Genomic DNA, 22,898 nt, shown 5'->3' with positions numbered 1-22,898 from the left:
TGTTCGTCAGGGAAAGCCTGGAGCCCTGATGTCTGTGGTGCTGTAGATGCGCTGCCAATGGCCGGGGAGCAGCAGCAAGAGCTTGACTGGCTGGCACGTTCGGTGTGGGAGCAATCGTCCGACATCGTGATTTTTCGGGGTTTTTTTTAGTGGGCGCCCAGGTGCAGCTGGTGTTAAACGTCGAAGTCCTGTTCGTCAGGGAAAGCCCGGAGCCCCAGTGTCTGTGTTGCTGTAGATGCGCTGCCAGTGGCCGGTGATGAGGAGCAAGAGCTTGAGTTGCTGGCACTTTCGGTGTGGGAGCAATCGTCCAACGTTCGTGATTTTCTTGGTTTTTTTTCCAATGGGCGCCCAGGTGCAGCTGGTGGTAAACGTCGAAGCCCTGTTCATCAGGGAAAGCCCGGAGCCCCGATGTCTGTGGTGCTGTAGATGCGCTGCCAATGGCCGGGGAGGAGCAGCACGAGCTTGACTGGCTGGCACTTTCGGTTTGGGAGCAATCGTCCGACTTTCGTGATTTTTCGGGGTTTTTTTGGAGTGGGTGCCCAGGTGCAGCTGGTGGTAAACGTCGAAGCCCTGTTCGTCAGGGAAAGCCCGGAGCCCCGATGTCTGTGGTGCTGTAGATGCGCTGCCAATGGCCACTGAGGAGCAGCAAGAGCTTGACTGGCTGGCACTTTTTGTGTGGGAGCAATCGTCCGACGTTCGTGATTTTTCGGGTTTTTTTTTAGTGAGCGCTCAGGCGCAGCTGGTGGTAAATGTCGAAGCACTGTTCGTCAGGGAAAGCCCAGAGCCCTGATGTCTGTGGTGCTGTAGATGCGCTGCGAATGGCCGGGGAGGAGCAGCAAGAGCTTGACTAGCTGGCACTTTCGGTGTGGGAGCAATCGTCCAACGTTCGTGATTTTTCTTGGGTTTTTTTCCAATGGGCGCCCAGGTGCAGGTGGTGGTAAACGTCGAAGCCCTGTTCGTCAGGGAAAGCCCGGAGCCCCAATGTCTGTGGTGCTGTAGATGCGCTGCCAATGGCCGGTGAGGAGCAGCAAGAGCTTGACTGGCTGGCACTTTCGGTGTGGGAGCAATCGTCCGACGTTCATGATTTTATGGGGTTTTTTTCAGTGGGCCCCCCAGGTGCAGCTGGTGGTAAACGTCGAAGCCCTGTTCGTCAGGGAAAGCCCGGAGCCCCGATGTCTGTGGTGCTGTAGATGCGCTGCCAATGGCCGGGGAGAAGCAGCAAGAGATTGACTGGCTGGCACTTTCGGTGTGGGAGCAATCGTCCGATCTTCGTGATTTTTCGGGGTTTTTTTGGAGTGGGCGCCCAGGTGCAGCTGGTGGTAAACGTCGAAGCCCTGTTCGTCAGGGAAAGCCCGGAGCCCCGATGTCTGTGGTGCTGTAGATGCGCTGCCAATGGCCGCTGAGGAGCAGCAGGAGCTTGACTGGCTGACACTTTGTCGTAGTTCAGCCCCGATCGGACCAGACTACGCAGTCTCTCTGTCACTCCCCCCACCTTCCGAGAGAACAGGGAGAGAAAATATAAGGAAAAACGGCTCGAGGTTTGAGATAAGGACAGGGAGAAATCCTTAAAGTTACCGTGACGGGCAAAACAGACTCGACTTGGGGAAAACTATTCATTTATTACTACAAACAGCAGGATAATGAGACAGAGAACAAGATAACCTCCATCCACCCCTCCCTCTTCCCAAGCTTAACATTATCTCTACTACCTTCCCCTCCCGAGCGGCACAGGGGGGAAGAGGGAATGGGGGTTGCAGTCAGTTCATCATATGTTGTTTTACGCCGCTGCTTCATGGTCGGGGGAAGAACTCCTCACATTCCTCCCCTGCTCCAGCGTGGGGTCCCTCCCACGGGCCACAGTCCTTCGTGGAACTGCTCCGGCGTGGGTGATCTCTTCCACAGAGTTCAGTCTCTCCAGAACAGCTGTCCCAGCGGGCCCTCCACGGGCCACAGCTGCCTTCAGGCATCCACCTCCCCCAGTATGGGGTCCTTCACGGGCTCCAAGTGGATCTCTGCCCCTCCGTGGACCTCCATGGGCTGCAGGGGGACAACCTGCTCCACCATGGTCGTCACCACAGGCTGCAGGGGAATCTTGGCCAGGAGCCGCATTACTCCTCCCCCTCCTTCTGAACTGACCTTGGCGTCTGCAGCCGTTCCTCACAACAGGCTGGTAGATGTCTCTCAGGATCTTTTTTTACATCTTATTCACTTCTCATCTCCTCTCCACTTCTTGCAGCCAGGCTGGACTGAGTCGGGCCCAGTCGGCTGCCTGGCGAGAGGCCAGAGGGTGAGGCCTGCAAGGCCCATGAGGCCTGCGCCTCCCCCTCTGCGCCTCTGCCCCCGCTCAGCTTCTTCACATCTTCTCTCCTCTCTTTTTTTTCTGTTTTCCCATTCTTAAATACGTTATCGCAGAGGCGTTATCACGAGACATTCTGCTACCAATTGGCTTGGCCTTGGCCAGCAGCAGGTCCGCCCTAGGCCAGGCCGAGTCCACTGAACAAAGGGGAGCGACTTCTAGCAGTTTCCTACAGAAGCTACCACCTTAGGCCCCCCCTTACTAACAAAACCACGACACACTTTTTGTGTGGCAGCAATCGTCAGACGTTCGTGATTTTTCGGGTTTTTTTGGAGTGGGTGCCCAGGTGCAGCTGGTGGTAAAAGTCGAAGCCCTGTTCGTCAGGGAGTGCCCGGAGCCCCAGTGTCTGTGGTGCTGTAGATGCGCTGCCAATGGCCGGTGATGAGCAGCAAGAGCTTGAGTGGCTGGAACTTTCGGTGTGGGAGCAATCGTCCGACGTTCATGATTTTTCGGGGTTTTTTAAAGTGGGCCCCCCAAGTGCAGCTGGTGGTAAACGTCGAAGACCTGTTCGTGAGGGAAAGCCCGGAGCCCCGATGTCTGTGGTGCTGTAGATGCGCTGCCAATGGCCGGTGATGAGCAGCAAGAGCTTGACTGGCTGGCACTTTTGGTGTGGGAGCAATCGTCCGACGTTCGTGATTTTTTGGGGTTTTTTTTAGTGGGCGCCCAGACGCAGCTGGTGGTAAACGTCGAAGCCCTGTTCGTCAGGGAAAGCCCGGAGCCCCGATGTCTGTGGTGCTGTAGATGCGCTGCCAATGGCCGGTGAGGAGTAGCAAGAGCTTGAGTTGCTGGCACTTTCGGTGTGGGAGCAATCGTCCAACGTTCGTGATTTTTCTTGGGTTTTTTTCCAATGGGCGCCCAGGTGAAGGTGGTGGCAAACGTCGAAGCCCTGTTCGTCAGGGAAAGCCCGGAGCCCCGATGTCTGTGGTGCTGTAGATGCACTGCCAATGGCCAGGGAGCAGCAGCAAGAGCTTGATTGGCTGGCACTTTCGGTGTGGGAGCAATCGTCCGACGTTCGTGATTTTTCGGGGTTTTTTTGGAGTGGGCGCCCAGGTGCAGCTGGTGGTAAACGTCGAAGCCCTGTTCGTCAGGGAAAGCCTGGAGCCCCGATGTCTGTGGTGCTGTAGATGTGCTGCCAATGGCCGGGGAGGAGCAGCAAGAGCTTGACTGGCTGGCATTTTCGGTGTGGGAGCAATCGTCCAACGTTCGTGATTTTTCGGGTTTTTTTGGAGTGGGTGCCCAGGTGCAGCTGGTGGTAAATGTCAAAGCCCTGTTCGTCAGGGAAAGCCTGGAGCCCCGATGTCTGTGGTGCTGTAGATGCGCTGCCAATGGCCGGTGGTGAGCAGCAAGAGCTTGAGTTGCTGGCACTTTCGGTGTGGGAGCAATCATCCAACGTTCGTGATTTTTCTTGGGTTTTTTTCCAATGGGCGCCCAGGTGCAGGTGGTGGTAAACGTCGAAGCCCTGTTCGTCAGGGAAAGCCCGGAGCCCCGATGTCTGTGGTGCTGTAGATGCGCTGCCAATGGGCGGGGAGGAGTAGCAAGAGCTTGACTGGCTGGCATTTTCGGTGTGGGAGCAATCGTCCGACGTTCGTGATTTTTCGGGTTTTTTTGGCGTGGGCGACCAGGTGCAGATGGTGGTAAACGTCGAAGCCCTGTTCGTCAGGGAAAGCCCAGAGTCCCGATGTCTGTGGCGCTGTAGATGCGCTGCCAATGGCCGGGGAGGAGCAGCAAGAGCTTGACTGGATGGCATTTTCGGTGTGGGAGCAATCGTCCGACGTTCGTGATTTCTCAGGTTTTTTTGGAGTGGGTGCCCAGGTGCAGCTGGTGGTAAATGTCAAAGCCCTGTTCGTCAGGGAAAGCCTGGAGCCCCGATGTCTGTGGTGCTGTAGATGCGCTGCCAATGGCCGGTGATGAGCAGCAAGAGCTTGACTGGCTGGCACTTTCGGTGTGGGAGCAATCATCCAACGTTCGTGATTTTTCTTGGGTTTTTTTCCAATGGGCGCCCAGGTGCAGCTGGTGGTAAACGTCAAAGCCCTGTTCGTCAGGGAAAGCCCGGAGCCCCGATGTCTGTGGTGCTGTAGATGCGCTGCCAATGGCCGGTGGTGAGCAGCAAGAGCTTGAGTTGCTGGCACTTTCGGTGTGGGAGCAATCATCCAACGTTCGTGATTTTTCTTGGGTTTTTTTCCAATGGGCGCCCAGGTGCAGGTGGTGGTAAACGTCGAAGCCCTGTTCGTCAGGGAAAGCCCGGAGCCCCGATGTCTGTGGTGCTGTAGATGCGCTGCCAATGGCCGCTGAGGAGCAGCAGGAGCTTGACTGGCTGGCACTTTTTGTGTGGGAGCAATCGTCCGACTTTTGTGATTTTTCGGGTTTTTTTTTAGTGAGCGCTCAGGCGCAGCTGGTGGTAAATGTCGAAGCACTGTTCGTCAGGGAAAGCCCAGAGCCCCGATGTCTGTGGCGCTGTAGATGCGCTGCCAATGGCCGGGGAGGAGCAGCAAGAGCTTTACTGGCTGGCACTTTCGGTGTGGGAGCAATCGTCCAACGTTCGTGATTTTTCCTGTTTTTTTTTCCAATGGGCGCCCAGGTGCAGGTGGTGGTAAACGTCGAAGCCCTGTTCGTCAGGGAAAGCCCGGAGCCCCGATGTCTGTGGTGCTGTAGATGCGCTGCCAATGGCCGGTGAGGAGCAGCAAGAGCTTGACTGGCTGGCACTTTCGGTGTGGGAGCAATCGTCCGACGTTCATGATTTTTTGGGGTTTCTTTCAGTGGGCCCCCCAGGTGCAGCTGGTGGTAAACGTCGAAGCCCTGTTCGTCAGGGAAAGCCCGGAGCCCCGATGTCTGTGGTGCTGTAGATGCGCTGCCAATGGCCAGTGAGGACAAGCAAGAGCTTGACTGGCTGGCACTTTCGGTGTGGGAGCAATCGTCCGACGTTCGTGATTTTTCGGGTTTTTTTGGAGTGGGCGCCCAGGTGCAGCTGGTGGTAAACGTCGAAGCCCTGTTCGTCAGGGAAAGCCCGGAGCCCCGACGTCTGTGGTGCTGTAGATGCGCTGCCAATGGCCGCTGAGGAGCAGCAGGAGCTTGACTGGCTGGCACTTTCGGTGTGGGAGCAATCGTCCGACGTTCGTGATTTTTCGGGTTTTTTTGGAGTGGGCGCCCAGGTGCAGCTGGTGGTAAACGTCGAAACCATGTTCGTCAGGGAAAGCCCGGTGGCCCAGTGTCTGTGGTGCTGTAGATGCGCTGCCAATGGCCGGTGATGAGCAGGAAGAGCTTGAGTTGCTGGCACTTTCGGTGTGGGAGCAATCGTCCAACGTTCGTGATTTTTCTTGGGTTTTTTTCCAATGGGCGCCCAGGTGCAGGTGGTGGTAAACGTCGAAGCCCTGTTCGTCAGGGAAAGCCCGGAGCCCCGATGTCTGTGGTGCTGTAGATGCGCTGCCAATGGGCGGTGATGAGCAGCAAGAGCTTGACTGGCTGGCACTTTCGGTGTGGGAGCAATCGTCCGACGTTCATGATTTTTCGGGGTTTTTCTCAGTGGGCCCCCCAGGTGCAGGTGGTGGTAAACGTCGAAGCCCTGTTCGTCAGGGAAAGCCCGGAGCCCCGATGTCTGTGGTGCTGTAGATGCGCTGCCAACGGCCGGGAAGGAGCAGCAAGAGCTTGACTGGCTTGCACTTTCGGAGTGGGAGCAATCGACCGACGTTTGTTATTTTTCGGGTTTTTTTGGAGTGGGCGACCAGGTGCAGCTGGTGGTAAACGTCGAAGCCCTGTTCGTCAGGGAAAGCCCGGAGCCCCGATGTCTGTGGTGCTGTAGATGCGCTGCCAATGGTCGGTGAGGAGCAGCAAGAGCTTGACTGGCTGGCACTTTTGGTGTGGGAGCAATCGTCCGACGTTCGTGATTTTTCGGGGTTTTTTTCAGTGGGCCCCCCAGGTGCAGCTGGTGGTAAACATCGAAGCCCTGTTCGTCAGGGAAAGCCCGGAGCCCCGATGTCTGTGGTGCTGTAGATGCGCTGCCAATGGCCGCTGAGGAGCAGCAGGAGATTGACTGGCTGACACTTTTTGTGTGGGAGCAATTGTCCGACGTTCGTGATTTTTCGGGTTTTTTTGGAGTGGGTGCCCAGGTGCAGCTGGTGGTAAACGTCAAAGCCCTGTTCGTCAGGGAGTGCCCGGAGCCCCGATGTCTCTGGTGCGGTAGATGCGCTGCCAATGGCCGCTGAGGAGCAGCAAGAGCTTGACTGGCTGGCACTTTTTGTGTGGGAGCAATCGTCCGACGTTCGTGATTTTTCGGGTTTTTTTTTAGTGAGCGCTCAGGCGCAGCTGGTGGTAAATGTCGAAGCACTGTTCGTCAGGGAAAGCCCAGAGCCCTGATGTCTGTGGTGCTGTAGACGCGCTGCCAATGGCCGGTGAGGAGCAGCAAGAGCTTGACTGGCTGGCACTTTCGGTGTGGGAGCAATCGTCCAACGTTCGTGATTTTTCTTGGGTTTTTTTCCAATGGGCGCCCAGGTGCAGGTGGTGGTAAACGTCGAAGCCCTGTTCGTCAGGGAAAGCCCGGAGCCCCGATGTCTGTGGTGCTGTAGATGCGCTGCCAATGGCCGCTGAGGAGCAGCAGGAGCTTGACTGGCTGGCACTTTTTGTGTGGGAGCAATCGTCCGACGTTCATGATTTTTTGGGGTTTTTTTCAGTGGGCCCCCCAGGTGCAGCTGGTGGTAAACGTCGAAGCCCTGTTTGTCAGGGAAAGCCCGGAGCCCCGATGTCTGTGGTGCTGTAGATGCGCTGCCAATGGCCGCTGAGGAGCAGCAGGAGCTTGACTGGCTGGCACTTTTTGTGTGGGAGCAATCGTCCGACGTTCGTGATTTTTCGGGTTTTTTTGGAGTGGGCGCCCAGGTGCAGCTGGTGGTAAACGTCGAAGCCCTGTTCGTCAGGGAAAGCCCGGAGCCCCGATGTCTGTGGTGCTGTAGATGCGCTGCCAACGGCCGGGGAGGAGCAGCAGGAGCTTGACTGGCTTGCATTTCGGAGTGGGAGCAATCGACCGATGTTCGTGATTTTTCGGGTTTTTTTTTAGTGGGCGACCAGGTGCAGCTGGTGGTAAACGTCGAAGCCCTGTTCGTCAGGGAAAGCCTGGAGCCCTGATGTCTGTGGTGCTGTAGATGCGCTGCCAATGGCCGGGGAGCAGCAGCAAGAGCTTGACTGGCTGGCACGTTCGGTGTGGGAGCAATCGTCCGACATCGTGATTTTTCGGGGTTTTTTTTAGTGGGCGCCCAGGTGCAGCTGGTGTTAAACGTCGAAGTCCTGTTCGTCAGGGAAAGCCCGGAGCCCCAGTGTCTGTGTTGCTGTAGATGCGCTGCCAGTGGCCGGTGATGAGGAGCAAGAGCTTGAGTTGCTGGCACTTTCGGTGTGGGAGCAATCGTCCAATGTTCGTGATTTTCTTGGTTTTTTTTCCAATGGGCGCCCAGGTGCAGCTGGTGGTAAACGTCGAAGCCCTGTTCATCAGGGAAAGCCCGGAGCCCCGATGTCTGTGGTGCTGTAGATGCGCTGCCAATGGCCGGGGAGGAGCAGCACGAGCTTGACTGGCTGGCACTTTCGGTTTGGGAGCAATCGTCCGACTTTCGTGATTTTTCGGGGTTTTTTTGGAGTGGGTGCCCAGGTGCAGCTGGTGGTAAACGTCGAAGCCCTGTTCGTCAGGGAAAGCCCGGAGCCCCGATGTCTGTGGTGCTGTAGATGCGCTGCCAATGGCCACTGAGGAGCAGCAAGAGCTTGACTGGCTGGCACTTTTTGTGTGGGAGCAATCGTCCGACGTTCGTGATTTTTCGGGTTTTTTTTTTAGTGAGCGCTCAGGCGCAGCTGGTGGTAAATGTCGAAGCACTGTTCGTCAGGGAAAGCCCAGAGCCCTGATGTCTGTGGTGCTGTAGATGCGCTGCGAATGGCCGGGGAGGAGCAGCAAGAGCTTGACTGGCTGGCACTTTCGGTGTGGGAGCAATCGTCCAACGTTCGTGATTTTTCTTGGGTTTTTTTCCAATGGGCGCCCAGGTGCAGGTGGTGGTAAACGTCGAAGCCCTGTTCGTCAGGGAAAGCCCGGAGCCCCAATGTCTGTGGTGCTGTAGATGCGCTGCCAATGGCCGCTGAGGAGCAGCAAGAGCTTGACTGGCTGGCACTTTCGGTGTGGGAGCAATCGTCCGACGTTCATGATTTTATGGGGTTTTTTTCAGTGGGCCCCCCAGGTGCAGCTGGTGGTAAACGTCGAAGCCCTGTTCGTCAGGGAAAGCCCGGAGCCCCGATGTCTGTGGTGCTGTAGATGCGCTGCCAATGGCCGGGGAGAAGCAGCAAGAGATTGACTGGCTGGCACTTTCGGTGTGGGAGCAATCGTCCGATCTTCGTGATTTTTCGGGGTTTTTTTGGAGTGGGCGCCCAGGTGCAGCTGGTGGTAAACGTCGAAGCCCTGTTCGTCAGGGAAAGCCCGGAGCCCCGATGTCTGTGGTGCTGTAGATGCGCTGCCAATGGCCGCTGAGGAGCAGCAGGAGCTTGACTGGCTGACACTTTGTCGTAGTTCAGCCCCGATCGGACCAGACTACGCAGTCTCTCTGTCACTCCCCCCACCTTCCGAGAGAACAGGGAGAGAAAATATAAGGAAAAACGGCTCGAGGTTTGAGATAAGGACAGGGAGAAATCCTTAAAGTTACCGTCACGGGCAAAACAGACTCGACTTGGGGAAAACTATTCATTTATTACTACAAACAGCAGGATAATGAGACAGAGAACAAGATAACCTCCATCCACCCCTCCCTCTTCCCAAGCTTAACATTATCTCTACTACCTTCCCCTCCCGAGCGGCACAGGGGGGAAGAGGGAATGGGGGTTGCAGTCAGTTCATCATATGTTGTTTTACGCCGCTGCTTCATGGTCGGGGGAAGAACTCCTCACATTCCTCCCCTGCTCCAGCGTGGGGTCCCTCCCACGGGCCACAGTCCTTCGTGGAACTGCTCCGGCGTGGGTGATCTCTTCCACAGAGTTCAGTCTCTCCAGAACAGCTGTCCCAGCGGGCCCTCCACGGGCCACAGCTGCCTTCAGGCATCCACCTCCCCCAGTATGGGGTCCTTCACGGGCTCCAAGTGGATCTCTGCCCCTCCGTGGACCTCCATGGGCTGCAGGGGGACAACCTGCTCCACCATGGTCGTCACCACAGGCTGCAGGGGAATCTTGGCCAGGAGCCGCATTACTCCTCCCCCTCCTTCTGAACTGACCTTGGCGTCTGCAGCCGTTCCTCACAACAGGCTGGTAGATGTCTCTCAGGATCTTTTTTTACATCTTATTCACTTCTCATCTCCTCTCCACTTCTTGCAGCCAGGCTGGACCGAGTCGGGCCCAGTCGGCTGCCTGGCGAGAGGCCAGAGGGTGAGGCCTGCAAGGCCCATGAGGCCTGCGCCTCCCCCTCTGCGCCTCTGCCCCCGCTCAGCTTCTTCACATCTTCTCTCCTCTCTTTTTTTTCTGTTTTCCCATTCTTAAATACGTTATCGCAGAGGCGTTATCACGAGACATTCTGCTACCAATTGGCTTGGCCTTGGCCAGCAGCAGGTCCGCCCTAGGCCAGGCCGAGTCCACTGAACAAAGGGGAGCGACTTCTAGCAGTTTCCTACAGAAGCTACCACCTTAGGCCCCCCCTTACTAACAAAACCACGACACACTTTTTGTGTGGCAGCAATCGTCAGACGTTCGTGATTTTTCGGGTTTTTTTGGAGTGGGTGCCCAGGTGCAGCTGGTGGTAAAAGTCGAAGCCCTGTTCGTCAGGGAGTGCCCGGAGCCCCAGTGTCTGTGGTGCTGTAGATGCGCTGCCAATGGCCGGTGATGAGCAGCAAGAGCTTGAGTGGCTGGAACTTTCGGTGTGGGAGCAATCGTCCGACGTTCATGATTTTTCGGGGTTTTTTTCAGTGGGCCCCCCAAGTGCAGCTGGTGGTAAACGTCGAAGACCTGTTCGTGAGGGAAAGCCCGGAGCCCCGATGTCTGTGGTGCTGTAGATGCGCTGCCAATGGCCGGTGATGAGCAGCAAGAGCTTGACTGGCTGGCACTTTTGGTGTGGGAGCAATCGTCCGACGTTCGTGATTTTTTGGGGTTTTTTTTAGTGGGCGCCCAGACGCAGCTGGTGGTAAACGTCGAAGCCCTGTTCGTCAGGGAAAGCCCGGAGCCCCGATGTCTGTGGTGCTGTAGATGCGCTGCCAATGGCCGGTGAGGAGTAGCAAGAGCTTGAGTTGCTGGCACTTTCGGTGTGGGAGCAATCGTCCAACGTTCGTGATTTTTCTTGGGTTTTTTTCCAATGGGCGCCCAGGTGAAGGTGGTGGCAAACGTCGAAGCCCTGTTCGTCAGGGAAAGCCCGGAGCCCCGATGTCTGTGGTGCTGTAGATGCACTGCCAATGGCCAGGGAGCAGCAGCAAGAGCTTGATTGGCTGGCACTTTCGGTGTGGGAGCAATCGTCCGACGTTCGTGATTTTTCGGGGTTTTTTTGGAGTGGGCGCCCAGGTGCAGCTGGTGGTAAACGTCGAAGCCCTGTTCGTCAGGGAAAGCCTGGAGCCCCGATGTCTGTGGTGCTGTAGATGTGCTGCCAATGGCCGGGGAGGAGCAGCAAGAGCTTGACTGGCTGGCACTTTTGGTGTGGGAGCAATCGTCCGACGTTCGTGATTTTTCGGGGTTTTTTTCAGTGGGCCCCCCAGGTGCAGCTGGTGGTAAACATCGAAGCCCTGTTCGTCAGGGAAAGCCCGGAGCCCCGATGTCTGTGGTGCTGTAGATGCGCTGCCAATGGCCGCTGAGGAGCAGCAGGAGATTGACTGGCTGACACTTTTTGTGTGGGAGCAATCGTCCGACGTTCGTGATTTTTCGGGTTTTTTTGGAGTGGGTGCCCAGGTGCAGCTGGTGGTAAACGTCAAAGCCCTGTTCGTCAGGGAGTGCCCGGAGCCCCGATGTCTCTGGTGCGGTAGATGCGCTGCCAATGGCCGCTGAGGAGCAGCAAGAGCTTGACTGGCTGGCACTTTTTGTGTGGGAGCAATCGTCCGACGTTCGTGATTTTTCGGGTTTTTTTTTAGTGAGCGCTCAGGCGCAGCTGGTGGTAAATGTCGAAGCACTGTTCGTCAGGGAAAGCCCAGAGCCCTGATGTCTGTGGTGCTGTAGACGCGCTGCCAATGGCCGGTGAGGAGCAGCAAGAGCTTGACTGGCTGGCACTTTCGGTGTGGGAGCAATCGTCCAACGTTCGTGATTTTTCTTGGGTTTTTTTCCAATGGGCGCCCAGGTGCAGGTGGTGGTAAACGTCGAAGCCCTGTTCGTCAGGGAAAGCCCGGAGCCCCGATGTCTGTGGTGCTGTAGATGCGCTGCCAATGGCCGCTGAGGAGCAGCAGGAGCTTGACTGGCTGGCACTTTTTGTGTGGGAGCAATCGTCCGACGTTCATGATTTTTTGGGGTTTTTTTCAGTGGGCCCCCCAGGTGCAGCTGGTGGTAAACGTCGAAGCCCTGTTTGTCAGGGAAAGCCCGGAGCCCCGATGTCTGTGGTGCTGTAGATGCGCTGCCAATGGCCGCTGAGGAGCAGCAGGAGCTTGACTGGCTGGCACTTTTTGTGTGGGAGCAATCGTCCGACGTTCGTGATTTTTCGGGTTTTTTTGGAGTGGGCGCCCAGGTGCAGCTGGTGGTAAACGTCGAAGCCCTGTTCGTCAGGGAAAGCCCGGAGCCCCGATGTCTGTGGTGCTGTAGATGCGCTGCCAACGGCCGGGGAGGAGCAGCAGGAGCTTGACTGGCTTGCATTTCGGAGTGGGAGCAATCGACCGATGTTCGTGATTTTTCGGGTTTTTTTTTAGTGGGCGACCAGGTGCAGCTGGTGGTAAACGTCGAAGCCCTGTTCGTCAGGGAAAGCCTGGAGCCCTGATGTCTGTGGTGCTGTAGATGCGCTGCCAATGGCCGGGGAGCAGCAGCAAGAGCTTGACTGGCTGGCACGTTCGGTGTGGGAGCAATCGTCCGACATCGTGATTTTTCGGGGTTTTTTTTAGTGGGCGCCCAGGTGCAGCTGGTGTTAAACGTCGAAGTCCTGTTCGTCAGGGAAAGCCCGGAGCCCCAGTGTCTGTGTTGCTGTAGATGCGCTGCCAGTGGCCGGTGATGAGGAGCAAGAGCTTGAGTTGCTGGCACTTTCGGTGTGGGAGCAATCGTCCAACGTTCGTGATTTTCTTGGTTTTTTTTCCAATGGGCGCCCAGGTGCAGCTGGTGGTAAACGTCGAAGCCCTGTTCATCAGGGAAAGCCCGGAGCCCCGATGTCTGTGGTGCTGTAGATGCGCTGCCAATGGCCGGGGAGGAGCAGCACGAGCTTGACTGGCTGGCACTTTCGGTTTGGGAGCAATCGTCCGACTTTCGTGATTTTTCGGGGTTTTTTTGGAGTGGGTGCCCAGGTGCAGCTGGTGGTAAACGTCGAAGCCCTGTTCGTCAGGGAAAGCCCGGAGCCCCGATGTCTGTGGTGCTGTAGATGCGCTGCCAATGGCCACTGAGGAGCAGCAAGAGCTTGACTGGCTGGCACTTTTTGTGTGGGAGCAATCGTCCGACGTTCGTGATTTTTCGGGTTTTTTTTTAGTGAGCGCTCAGGCGCAGCTGGTGGTAAATGTCGAAGCACTGTTCGTCAGGGAAAGCCCAGAGCCCTGATGTCTGTGGTGCTGTAGATGCGCTGCGAATGGCCGGGGAGGAGCAGCAAGAGCTTGACTGGCTGGCACTTTCGGTGTGGGAGCAATCGTCCAACGTTCGTGATTTTTCTTGGGTTTTTTTCCAATGGGCGCCCAGGTGCAGGTGGTGGTAAACGTCGAAGCCCTGTTCGTCAGGGAAAGCCCGGAGCCCCAATGTCTGTGGTGCTGTAGATGCGCTGCCAATGGCCGCTGAGGAGCAGCAAGAGCTTGACTGGCTGGCACTTTCGGTGTGGGAGCAATCGTCCGACGTTCATGATTTTATGGGGTTTTTTTCAGTGGGCCCCCCAGGTGCAGCTGGTGGTAAACGTCGAAGCCCTGTTCGTCAGGGAAAGCCCGGAGCCCCGATGTCTGTGGTGCTGTAGATGCGCTGCCAATGGCCGGGGAGAAGCAGCAAGAGATTGACTGGCTGGCACTTTCGGTGTGGGAGCAATCGTCCGATCTTCGTGATTTTTCGGGGTTTTTTTGGAGTGGGCGCCCAGGTGCAGCTGGTGGTAAACGTCGAAGCCCTGTTCGTCAGGGAAAGCCCGGAGCCCCGATGTCTGTGGTGCTGTAGATGCGCTGCCAATGGCCGCTGAGGAGCAGCAGGAGCTTGACTGGCTGACACTTTGTCGTAGTTCAGCCCCGATCGGACCAGACTACGCAGTCTCTCTGTCACTCCCCCCACCTTCCGAGAGAACAGGGAGAGAAAATATAAGGAAAAACGGCTCGAGGTTTGAGATAAGGACAGGGAGAAATCCTTAAAGTTACCGTCACGGGCAAAACAGACTCGACTTGGGGAAAACTATTCATTTATTACTACAAACAGCAGGATAATGAGACAGAGAACAAGATAACCTCCATCCACCCCTCCCTCTTCCCAAGCTTAACATTATCTCTACTACCTTCCCCTCCCGAGCGGCACAGGGGGGAAGAGGGAATGGGGGTTGCAGTCAGTTCATCATATGTTGTTTTACGCCGCTGCTTCATGGTCGGGGGAAGAACTCCTCACATTCCTCCCCTGCTCCAGCGTGGGGTCCCTCCCACGGGCCACAGTCCTTCGTGGAACTGCTCCGGCGTGGGTGATCTCTTCCACAGAGTTCAGTCTCTCCAGAACAGCTGTCCCAGCGGGCCCTCCACGGGCCACAGCTGCCTTCAGGCATCCACCTCCCCCAGTATGGGGTCCTTCACGGGCTCCAAGTGGATCTCTGCCCCTCCGTGGACCTCCATGGGCTGCAGGGGGACAACCTGCTCCACCATGGTCGTCACCACAGGCTGCAGGGGAATCTTGGCCAGGAGCCGCATTACTCCTCCCCCTCCTTCTGAACTGACCTTGGCGTCTGCAGCCGTTCCTCACAACAGGCTGGTAGATGTCTCTCAGGATCTTTTTTTACATCTTATTCACTTCTCATCTCCTCTCCACTTCTTGCAGCCAGGCTGGACCGAGTCGGGCCCAGTCGGCTGCCTGGCGAGAGGCCAGAGGGTGAGGCCTGCAAGGCCCATGAGGCCTGCGCCTCCCCCTCTGCGCCTCTGCCCCCGCTCAGCTTCTTCACATCTTCTCTCCTCTCTTTTTTTTCTGTTTTCCCATTCTTAAATACGTTATCGCAGAGGCGTTATCACGAGACATTCTGCTACCAATTGGCTTGGCCTTGGCCAGCAGCAGGTCCGCCCTAGGCCAGGCCGAGTCCACTGAACAAAGGGGAGCGACTTCTAGCAGTTTCCTACAGAAGCTACCACCTTAGGCCCCCCCTTACTAACAAAACCACGACACACTTTTTGTGTGGCAGCAATCGTCAGACGTTCGTGATTTTTCGGGTTTTTTTGGAGTGGGTGCCCAGGTGCAGCTGGTGGTAAAAGTCGAAGCCCTGTTCGTCAGGGAGTGCCCGGAGCCCCAGTGTCTGTGGTGCTGTAGATGCGCTGCCAATGGCCGGTGATGAGCAGCAAGAGCTTGAGTGGCTGGAACTTTCGGTGTGGGAGCAATCGTCCGACGTTCATGATTTTTCGGGGTTTTTTTCAGTGGGCCCCCCAAGTGCAGCTGGTGGTAAACGTCGAAGACCTGTTCGTGAGGGAAAGCCCGGAGCCCCGATGTCTGTGGTGCTGTAGATGCGCTGCCAATGGCCGGTGATGAGCAGCAAGAGCTTGACTGGCTGGCACTTTTGGTGTGGGAGCAATCGTCCGACGTTCGTGATTTTTTGGGGTTTTTTTTAGTGGGCGCCCAGACGCAGCTGGTGGTAAACGTCGAAGCCCTGTTCGTCAGGGAAAGCCCGGAGCCCCGATGTCTGTGGTGCTGTAGATGCGCTGCCAATGGCCGGTGAGGAGTAGCAAGAGCTTGAGTTGCTGGCACTTTCGGTGTGGGAGCAATCGTCCAACGTTCGTGATTTTTCTTGGGTTTTTTTCCAATGGGCGCCCAGGTGAAGGCGGTGGCAAACGTCGAAGCCCTGTTCGTCAGGGAAAGCCCGGAGCCCCGATGTCTGTGGTGCTGTAGATGCACTGCCAATGGCCAGGGAGCAGCAGCAAGAGCTTGATTGGCTGGCACTTTCGGTGTGGGAGCAATCGTCCGACGTTCGTGATTTTTCGGGGTTTTTTTGGAGTGGGCGCCCAGGTGCAGCTGGTGGTAAACGTCGAAGCCCTGTTCGTCAGGGAAAGCCTGGAGCCCCGATGTCTGTGGTGCTGTAGATGTGCTGCCAATGGCCGGAAAGGAGCAGCAAGAGCTTGACTGGCTGGCATTTTCGGTGTGGGAGCAATCGTCCAACGTTCGTGATTTTTCGGGTTTTTTTGGAGTGGGTGCCCAGGTGCAGCTGGTGGTAAATGTCAAAGCCCTGTTCGTCAGGGAAAGCCTGGAGCCCCGATGTCTGTGGTGCTGTAGATGCGCTGCCAATGGCCGGTGGTGAGCAGCAAGAGCTTGAGTTGCTGGCACTTTCGGTGTGGGAGCAATCATCCAACGTTCGTGATTTTTCTTGGGTTTTTTTCCAATGGGCGCCCAGGTGCAGGTGGTGGTAAACGTCGAAGCCCTGTTCGTCAGGGAAAGCCCGGAGCCCCGATGTCTGTGGTGCTGTAGATGCGCTGCCAATGGCCGGGGAGGAGTAGCAAGAGCTTGACTGGCTGGCATTTTCGGTGTGGGAGCAATCGTCCGACGTTCGTGATTTTTCGGGTTTTTTTGGCGTGGGCGACCAGGTGCAGATGGTGGTAAACGTCGAAGCCCTGTTCGTCAGGGAAAGCCCAGAGTCCCGATGTCTGTGGCGCTGTAGATGCGCTGCCAATGGCCGGGGAGGAGCAGCAAGAGCTTGACTGGCTGGCATTTTCGGTGTGGGAGCAATCGTCCGACGTTCGTGATTTCTCAGGTTTTTTTGGAGTGGGTGCCCAGGTGCAGCTGGTGGTAAATGTCAAAGCCCTGTTCGTCAGGGAAAGCCTGGAGCCCCGATGTCTGTGGTGCTGTAGATGCGCTGCCAATGGCCGGTGATGAGCAGCAAGAGCTTGACTGGCTGGCACTTTCGGTGTGGGAGCAATCATCCAACGTTCGTGATTTTTCTTGGGTTTTTTTCCAATGGGCGCCCAGGTGCAGCTGGTGGTAAACGTCAAAGCCCTGTTCGTCAGGGAAAGCCCGGAGCCCCGATGTCTGTGGTGCTGTAGATGCGCTGCCAATGGCCGGTGGTGAGCAGCAAGAGCTTGAGTTGCTGGCACTTTCGGTGTGGGAGCAATCATCCAACGTTCGTGATTTTTCTTGGGTTTTTTTCCAATGGGCGCCCAGGTGCAGGTGGTGGTAAACGTCGAAGCCCTGTTCGTCAGGGAAAGCCCGGAGCCCCGATGTCTGTGGTGCTGTAGATGCGCTGCCAATGGCCGCTGAGGAGCAGCAAGAGCTTGACTGGCTGGCACTTTTTGTGTGGGAGCAATCGTCCGACTTTTGTGATTTTTCGGGTTTTTTTTTAGTGAGCGCTCAGGCGCAGCTGGTGGTAAATGTCGAAGCACTGTTCGTCAGGGAAAGCCCAGAGCCCCGATGTCTGTGGCGCTGTAGATGCGCTGCCAATGGCCGGGGAGGAGCAGCAAGAGCTTTACTGGCTGGCACTTTCGGTGTGGGAGCAATCGTCCAACGTTCGTGATTTTTCCTGTTTTTTTTTCCAATGGGCGCCCAGGTGCAGGTGGTGGTAAACGTCGAAGCCCTGTTCGTCAGGGAAAGCCCGGAGCCCCGATGTCTGTGGTGCTGTAGATGCGCTGCCAATGGCCGGTGAGGAGCAGCAAGAGCTTGACTGGCTGGCACTTTCGGTGTGGGAGCAATCGTCCGACGTTCATGATTTTTTGGGGTTTCTTTCAGTGGGCCCCCCAGGTGCAGCTGGTGGTAAACGTCGAAGCCCTGTTCGTCAGGGAAAGCCCGGAGCCCCGATGTCTGTGGTGCTGTAGATGCGCTGCCAATGGCCGGTGAGGAGTAGCAAGAGCTTGAGTTGCTGGCACTTTCGGTGTGGGAGCAATCGTCCAACGTTCGTGATTTTTCTTGGGTTTTTTTCCAATGGGCGCCCAGGTGCAGCTGGTGGTAAACGTCGAAGCCCTGTTCGTCAGGGAAAGCCCGGAGCCCCGATGTCTGTGGTGCTGTAGATGCGCTGCCAATGGCCGCTGAGGAGCAGCAGGAGCTTGACTGGCTGGCACTTTTTGTGTGGGAGCAATCGTCCGAAGTTCGTGATTTTTCGGGTTTTTTTTAGTGGGCGCCCAGACGCAGCTGGTGGTAAACGTCGAAGCCCTGTTCGTCAGGGAAAGCCCGGAGCCCCGATGTCTGTGGTGCTGTAGATGCGCTGCCAATGGCCGCTGAGGAGCAGCAGGAGCTTGACTGGCTGACACTTTGTCGTAGTTCAGCCCCGATCGGACCAGACTACGCAGTCTCTCTGTCACTCCCCCCACCTTCCGAGAGAACAGGGAGAGAAAATATAAGGAAAAACGGCTCGAGGTTTGAGATAAGGACAGGGAGAAATCCTTAAAGTTACCGTCACGGGCAAAACAGACTCGACTTGGGGAAAACTATTCATTTATTACTACAAACAGCAGGATAATGAGACAGAGAACAAGATAACCTCCATCCACCCCTCCCTCTTCCCAAGCTTAACATTATCTCTACTACCTTCCCCTCCCGAGCGGCACAGGGGGGAAGAGGGAATGGGGGTTGCAGTCAGTTCATCATATGTTGTTTTACGCCGCTGCTTCATGGTCGGGGGAAGAACTCCTCACATTCCTCCCCTGCTCCAGCGTGGGGTCCCTCCCACGGGCCACAGTCCTTCGTGGAACTGCTCCGGCGTGGGTGATCTCTTCCACAGAGTTCAGTCTCTCCAGAACAGCTGTCCCAGCGGGCCCTCCACGGGCCACAGCTGCCTTCAGGCATCCACCTCCCCCAGTATGGGGTCCTTCACGGGCTCCAAGTGGATCTCTGCCCCTCCGTGGACCTCCATGGGCTGCAGGGGGACAACCTGCTCCACCATGGTCGTCACCACAGGCTGCAGGGGAATCTTGGCCAGGAGCCGCATTACTCCTCCCCCTCCTTCTGAACTGACCTTGGCGTCTGCAGCCGTTCCTCACAACAGGCTGGTAGATGTCTCTCAGGATCTTTTTTTACATCTTATTCACTTCTCATCTCCTCTCCACTTCTTGCAGCCAGGCTGGACCGAGTCGGGCCCAGTCGGCTGCCTGGCGAGAGGCCAGAGGGTGAGGCCTGCAAGGCCCATGAGGCCTGCGCCTCCCCCTCTGCGCCTCTGCCCCCGCTCAGCTTCTTCACATCTTCTCTCCTCTCTTTTTTTTCTGTTTTCCCATTCTTAAATACGTTATCGCAGAGGCGTTATCACGAGACATTCTGCTACCAATTGGCTTGGCCTTGGCCAGCAGCAGGTCCGCCCTAGGCCAGGCCGAGTCCACTGAACAAAGGGGAGCGACTTCTAGCAGTTTCCTACAGAAGCTACCACCTTAGGCCCCCCCTTACTAACAAAACCACGACACACTTTTTGTGTGGCAGCAATCGTCAGACGTTCGTGATTTTTCGGGTTTTTTTGGAGTGGGTGCCCAGGTGCAGCTGGTGGTAAAAGTCGAAGCCCTGTTCGTCAGGGAGTGCCCGGAGCCCCAGTGTCTGTGGTGCTGTAGATGCGCTGCCAATGGCCGGGGAGGAGCAGCAAGAGCTTGACTGGCTGGCACTTTTGGTGTGGGAGCAATCGTCCGACGTTCGTGATTTTTTGGGGTTTTTTTTAGTGGGCGCCCAGACGCAGCTGGTGGTAAACGTCGAAGACCTGTTCGTGAGGGAAAGCCCGGAGCCCCGATGTCTGTGGTGCTGTAGATGCGCTGCCAATGGCCGGTGATGAGCAGCAAGAGCTTGACTGGCTGGCACTTTCGGTGTGGGAGCAATCGTCCAACGTTCGTGATTTTTCGGGTTTTTTTGGAGTGGGTGCCCAGGTGCAGCTGGTGGTAAATGTCAAAGCCCTGTTCGTCAGGGAAAGCCTGGAGCCCCGATGTCTGTGGTGCTGTAGATGCGCTGCCAATGGCCGGTGGTGAGCAGCAAGAGCTTGAGTTGCTGGCACTTTCAGTGTGGGAGCAATCATCCAACGTTCCTGATTTTTCTTGGGTTTTTTTCCAATGGGCGCCCAGGTGCAGGTGGTGGTAAACGTCGAAGCCCTGTTCGTCAGGGAAAGCCCGGAGCCCCGATGTCTGTGGTGCTGTAGATGCGCTGCCAATGGCCGGGGAGGAGTAGCAAGAGCTTGACTGGCTGGCATTTTCGGTGTGGGAGCAATCGTCCGACGTTCGTGATTTTTCGGGTTTTTTTGGCGTGGGCGACCAGGTGCAGATGGTGGTAAACGTCGAAGCCCTGTTCGTCAGGGAAAGCCCAGAGTCCCGATGTCTGTGGCGCTGTAGATGCGCTGCCAATGGCCGGGGAGGAGCAGCAAGAGCTTGACTGGCTGGCATTTTCGGTGTGGGAGCAATCGTCCGACGTTCGTGATTTCTCGGGTTTTTTTGGAGTGGGTGCCCAGGTGCAGCTGGTGGTAAATGTCAAAGCCCTGTTCGTCAGGGAAAGCCTGGAGCCCTGATGTCTGTGGTGCTGTAGATGCGCTGCCAATGGCCGGTGATGAGCAGCAAGAGCTTGACTGGCTGGCACTTTCGGTGTGGGAGCAATCATCCAACGTTCGTGATTTTTCTTGGGTTTTTTTCCAATGGGCGCCCAGGTGCAGCTGGTGGTAAACGTCAAAGCCCTGTTCGTCAGGGAAAGCCCGGAGCCCCGATGTCTGTGGTGCTGTAGATGCGCTGCCAATGGCCGGTGGTGAGCAGCAAGAGCTTGAGTTGCTGGCACTTTCGGTGTGGGAGCAATCATCCAACGTTCGTGATTTTTCTTGGGTTTTTTTCCAATGGGCGCCCAGGTGCAGGTGGTGGTAAACGTCGAAGCCCTGTTCGTCAGGGAAAGCCCGGAGCCCCGATGTCTGTGGTGCTGTAGATGCGCTGCCAATGGCCGCTGAGGAGCAGCAGGAGCTTGACTGGCTGGCACTTTTTGTGTGGGAGCAATCGTCCGACTTTTGTGATTTTTCGGGTTTTTTTTTAGTGAGCGCTCAGGCGCAGCTGGTGGTAAATGTCGAAGCCCTGTTCGTCAGGGAAAGCCCAGAGCCCCGATGTCTGTGGCGCTGTAGATGCGCTGCCAATGGCCGGGGAGGAGCAGCAAGAGCTTGACTGGCTGGCACTTTCGGTGTGGGAGCAATCGTCCAACGTTCGTGATTTTTCCTGTTTTTTTTTCCAATGGGCGCCCAGGTGCAGGTGGTGGTAAACGTCGAAGCCCTGTTCGTCAGGGAAAGACCGGAGCCCCGATGTCTGTGGTGCTGTAGATGCGCTGCCAATGGCCGGTGAGGAGCAGCAAGAGCTTGACTGGCTGGCACTTTCGGTGTGGGAGCAATCGTCCGACGTTCATGATTTTTTGGGGTTTCTTTCAGTGGGCCCCCCAGGTGCAGCTGGTGGTAAACGTCGAAGCCCTGTTCGTCAGGGAAAGCCCGGAGCCCCGATGTCTGTGGTGCTGTAGATGCGCTGCCAATGGCCGCTGAGGAGCAGCAGGAGCTTGACTGGCTGGCACTTCTTGTGTGGCAGCAATCGTCCGACGTTCTTGATTTTTCGGGTTTTTTTGGAGTGGGCGCCCAGGGGCAGCTGGTGGTAAATGTCGAAGCCCTGTTCGTCAGGGAAAGCCCGGAGCCCCGATGTCTGTGGTGCTGTAGATGCGCTGCCAATGGCCGGTGAGGAGCAGCAAGAGCTTGACTGGCTGGCACTTTCGGTGTGGGAGCAATCATCCAACGTTCGTGATTTTTCTTGGTTTTTTTTCCAATGGGCGCCCAGGTGCAGGTGGTGGTAAACGTCGAAGCCCTGTTCGTCAGGGAAAGCCCGGAGCCCCGATGTCTGTGGTGCTGTAGATGCGCTGCCAATGGCCGGGGAGGAGCAGCAAGAGCTTGACTGGCTGGCACTTTTTGTGTGGGAGCAATCGTCCGACGTTCATGATTTTTTGGGGTTTTTTTCAGTGGGCCCCCCAGGTGCAGCTGGTGGTAAACGTCGAAGCCCTGTTCATCAGGGAAAGCCCGGAGCCCTGATGTCTGTGGTGCTGTAGATGCGCTGCCAATGGCCGGGGAGGAGCAGCACGAGCTTGACTGGCTGGCACTTTCGGTGTGGGAGCAATCGTCCGACTTTCGTGATTTTTCGGGGTTTTTTTGGAGTGGGTGCCCAGGTGCAGCTGGTGGTAAACGTCGAAGCCCTGTTCGTCAGGGAAAGCCCGGAGCCCCAGTGTCTGTGGTGCTGTAGATGCGCTGCCAATGGCCGGGGAGGAGCAGCACGAGCTTGACTGGCTGGCACTTTCGGTGTGGGAGCAATCGTCCGACTTTCGTGATTTTTCGGGGTTTTTTTGGAGTGGGTGCCCAGGTGCAGCTGGTGGTAAACGTCGAAGCCCTGTTCGTCAGGGAAAGCCCGGAGCCCCAGTGTCTGTGGTGCTGTAGATGCGCTGCCAATGGCCGGTGATGAGCAGCAACAGCTTGAGTTGCTGGCACTTTCGGTGTGGGAGCAATCATCCAACGTTCGTGATTTTTCTTGGGTTTTTTTCCAATGGGCGCCCAGGTGCAGGTGGTGGTAAACGTCGAAGCCCTGTTCGTCAGGGAAAGCCCGGAGCCCCGATGTCTGTGGTGCTGTAGATGCGCTGCCAATGGCCGGTGAGGAGCAGCAAGAGCTTGACTGGCTGGCATTTTCGGTGTGGGAGCAATCGTCCGACGTTGGTGATTTTTCGGGTTTTTCTGGAGTGGGCAACCACGCGCAGGTGGTGGTAAATGTCGAAGCCCTGTTCGTCAGGGAAAGCCCGGAGCCCCGATGTCTGTGGTGCTGTAGATGCGCTGCCAATGGCCGCTGAGGAGCAGCAAGAGCTTGACTGGCTGGCACTTTTTGTGTGGGAGCAATCGTCCGACGTTCGTGATTTTTCGGGTTTTTTTTTAGTGAGCGCTCAGGCGCAGCTGGTGGTAAATGTCGAAGCACTGTTCGTCAGGGAAAGCCCAGAGCCCTGATGTCTGTGGTGCTGTAGATGCGCTGCGAATGGCCGGGGAGGAGCAGCAAGAGCTTGACTGGCTGGCACTTTCGGTGTGGGAGCAATCGTCCAACGTTCGTGATTTTTCTTGGGTTTTTTTCCAATGGGCGCCCAGGTGCAGGTGGTGGTAAACGTCGAAGCCCTGTTCGTCAGGGAAAGCCCGGAGCCCCAGTGTCTGTGGTGCTGTAGATGCGCTGCCAATGGCCGCTGAGGAGCAGCAAGAGCTTGACTGGCTGGCACTTTCGGTGTGGGAGCAATCGTCCGACGTTCATGATTTTATGGGGTTTTTTTCAGTGGGCCCCCCAGGTGCAGCTGGTGGTAAACGTCGAAGCCCTGT

Source organism: Chlamydotis macqueenii, chromosome W, assembly GCF_036417535.1.
Source record: "Chlamydotis macqueenii isolate bChlMac1 chromosome W, bChlMac1.mat, whole genome shotgun sequence".
NCBI lineage: Eukaryota > Metazoa > Chordata > Aves > Otidiformes > Otididae > Chlamydotis > Chlamydotis macqueenii.
Note: the sequence above shows the minus strand (reverse complement) of the source record.